Here is a 3697-nt window from a genome sequence, read left to right on the forward strand (position 1 = left end):
TCCTATATTAATAAGTTAGTCATAAGCTTGTTGAGAATATTCCGTCAGATTCCACAATCAAATGGCTGCCAAATTTGATACCAGATGCATATTTTGTTCCATTTTAAAATATATGCTAAGCACGCATGTCACATTTTTCAATACAACTTTGATTTAACTGTACTTGCAAGAAAGACCCAACATGGTTTAGCTAGTTCACACCTCAATAGTCAACTCATGTTCACCATAGTATTTTTTTTTCTTTCCTTGACTCAATATATTATAGAAACCTAAAAAATCATGGAAACTATCTAGTTTCTGGCCTAGGAATGCACAGAACCATCAAGGTGTTCTAATCCCTTGCTCCTACCAATGGGCTGACAACCTGTTGAGACGGTCACTCGCATCCCTTCCACATAGTCAAGCTGCACCGGGCCTTGGTTATTTGCTCAACTCTCAGACAGAACCATATCCTTGAAAGTGATGGATTCATGAGTAAGTGATGATCACAAACACAATTTGTTTACAGTGCATTCAATTTCTTTAGTTCCTCCTTCTGCCCCTTTATTGATGCCTCCTGCAAACGCCGCTCCTTTAGATCACATGTATTCTATTCCTTGTTTCAGTCACTGCTTTTGAAGAACTTCAGAGAAGGTTTACATTTAGTTTACTCCTGAAACTCATTACATATCTCAAACTGGCTTCAGACTCATGATTCCCTTTCTGTCTTCTCCTGAATCTCTGGTGACTGACTTGTTTCACCCACCACTCATGGCTTTAAGATCATAAAATTTAAAAGTTATATGTGATTATCTTTATTTATGTCTATGTGTCCATCACTATGTAAGTTCATGTGAACCAAATGTTTGGTGGTAATGATAGGAGACAGAATGGGTGTTGGATGTCCTTGAACTGGAGTTGTGGGTGGTTGGAAGTCACCCAACATGGGCATGGGAGGTTGACAACAAGAGTAAAAAACACTTAAAATCACTAAAGCAATTGAGCATACTTTCCAAACACATACATTCTTAATTTTAATTAAAAAAATGATTCAATATATTCTTAAGTTCACTTTTTTATCTCCCCTAAATAATGTTTTACTCTCTCTTCTACAGCTTAACTTTGATTTCCATAGTCATGTTTAAAATTATTGTACATGATCCAATTATTTATTTGCTATATATTTATTTTATTATATATTTTTAAATATTTTTATTTAAGCCTACAGCACCTGGTATTCCCAGACAGTCTCCCATCCAAGTACTAACCAGGCCCGACACTGCTTAGCTTTCAAGATCAGATGAGGTCAGACGTGTTCAGGGAGGTATGACCGTAGACTATACATTTATTATTGTAATACATATATTCAGTTTGGTCATAAATTTCTTCTAAATAATTTTCTCCTATATTTTATAATGCTACTAAATTCATTGCTTGAATTTTGTGTCTTGGCCAATCTTCTTTAATTTAGAGCATTAATTTACATATAAACTCCATAATTTCTTGAAATATTTCACTTTATTCATGTGTGAGTTGAGTTTACCCAGTCATCGCTTATCACCAGAAAGGATACCCAGACCGTCATCTGCCCATGCTGAAAGATTTGGATTTGGAAAGAGAGCTAGCACAGCATCTGAATAATGCCAAATACTCCAGAGATGCCAGAACCACAAAAATGAGTTTAAGAACTCATGGTAAAGTAAGAGGCAATGAAGATAAAGCTTATATTATACTGCCCAAAATGTACCCATATTATGCATAAACAGGAGAGTTTAGCACACATCAGACCATGGTTTTGCTCTGGCTAGACTAGCACTCAGAACAGAATTACCATTTTGTATCATTTTTCTTGTATCTGAGATAGTAAATCACATGGGTGCCCAGCCCAACATACAACCTTGTTTAATTTCTTCTCTTAGTTGATGAAGATTCCTTCCCAGTAGTTTAATTGGCATTTGAATGCTGCAGTAGAGTAATAGTTTTCTTTGATGCTCATGCTTCAGGTGAAGTACTTAACAAAATGCTAAGATAGTGCATTTTATAACTTGGGTATTTCTTCCATCTCAGTTGTGTGGATCCTAACAACTAAGCAGATTTATTTATATTTGCCAATGTTCTAGAGACTCCCTCCCTTCCTCTGCTTGATTATGTCATCTGTTGCTGGACCCAGAGCATTCTATACAATTTATTCACCCCAGTTTTAATACCTCTTTTAAAAATCCTGCAATCAACCATGTAACCCCTACCTGCTCTTTCACATTGGCCATCCCTCCACCTAGAGCCCTTCCCAGGAGTAATATGTATAATTTGTAGGAGTGCCCTGTTAGTGACTATTTTAGCTAACGAGACTCAGGACAGTTTACACTCACACATAATCCCAGATACTCGAGACTGGGTTTAGAATCAAACTTACTCGAGACTGGGTTTAGAATCAAACTTCTGTGATCAATAAAAACCTGTTCTGGCTGCAGTTAGAGCTAGGTAGTTAGACCCTAAAGTGGGTGCAAGCCCTAGTACAAAGAGAGAGAGAGAGAGAGAGAGAGACAGAGAGAGAGAGAGAGAGAGAGAGAGAGAGAGAGAGGAGAGAGAGGAAGGAGAAAAGAAGAAGAAGAAGAAGAGGAGGAGGAGGAGGAGGAGGAGGAGGAGGAGGAGGAGGAGGAGGAGGAGGAGGAGGAGGAGGAGGAAGAGATAGTCCTGCTCTTAAGTGATCATGATTACACTCTGGAGAGACCTCTAGTGCAATCGAACTAACTCCTCCTATCTAATGACTGTATCTGCTCACCTTGTTCTTTCCAAGGAGAAGCTCCAAGTGTTTGCTGCTTTCCTGGCAACCTGACTGAGTTTCACACTAATGGAGGAAGGTCATTGGCTAATAAAGAAACTGCCTTGGCCCATTTGATTGGCCAGCCTTTAGGTGGGTGGAGTAAACAGAATAGAATGCTGGGAGGAAGAGGAAGTGAGCTCAGATGCAGGGCAGCTCCTCTCAGAGGCAGACGCGATGAAGCAAGCCACCAGGTCAGACATGCTGAATCTTTCCCGGTAAGACTGGTGCTACACAGATTATTAGAGATGGGTTGATCGGGATATGAGAATTAGCCAGTAAGGGGTAGAGCTAATGAGCCAAGCAGTGTTTAAAAGAATACAGTTTGTGTGTTGTTATTTTGGGGCATAAGCTAGCCAGGCGACCAGGAGCTGGGGCGGCAAGAACACAGCCCACAGCTCCTACTACATCACACTCTTCTTTTTCCTTCATGTTTTAATGAGTAACTTGGAATACTTCATTAACCTGTTCTGAAGTGATTTGGCTGCCATTCTGCCATTTTAAGTTTTATTTAATTTTATCTGCTTGAACATAATGATCAACCACTGACCTTCTTACTTGCACTGTCCTGCATTGTTGTTAGAGTGATATTTTTGTATATAGCTTCATAGTTGGAATTTCAGAGCATTGACACCAGATATTCTGTTTGTTTTCTGGAAGAATTTCATTTGCATCTATGATTTTAGCTATCTGTGATAACTTGTTAAACATTAAAAAGGTATTTTGCTTCCATTTGAACATTTGTATACTTACAATTAATTATATTTCTGTAAATGGCTGCAGTCAAAATTAAACATTGAAAGTTAAAAGAAAAGAACTCACTCTGGAACAGGTGGAATCTGTTAAGCAGGGGAACTGTCTATGCTGGTGTTCAATATACCTGCTTGATGGAGTCCA

The 3697-nt window shown here is 38.7% G+C and overlaps 1 pseudogene; it reads right to left on the bottom strand.

Annotated features, from left to right (window-relative positions):
* Positions 1-1198: 1198 nt before the first annotated feature.
* On the bottom strand, positions 1199-1317 carry LOC130883245 (5S ribosomal RNA; annotated as a pseudogene).
* Positions 1318-3697: the final 2380 nt, after the last annotated feature.

This window comes from Chionomys nivalis, chromosome 10 (genome assembly GCF_950005125.1).
Source record: "Chionomys nivalis chromosome 10, mChiNiv1.1, whole genome shotgun sequence".
In the NCBI taxonomy this organism is placed as follows: domain Eukaryota; kingdom Metazoa; phylum Chordata; class Mammalia; order Rodentia; family Cricetidae; genus Chionomys; species Chionomys nivalis.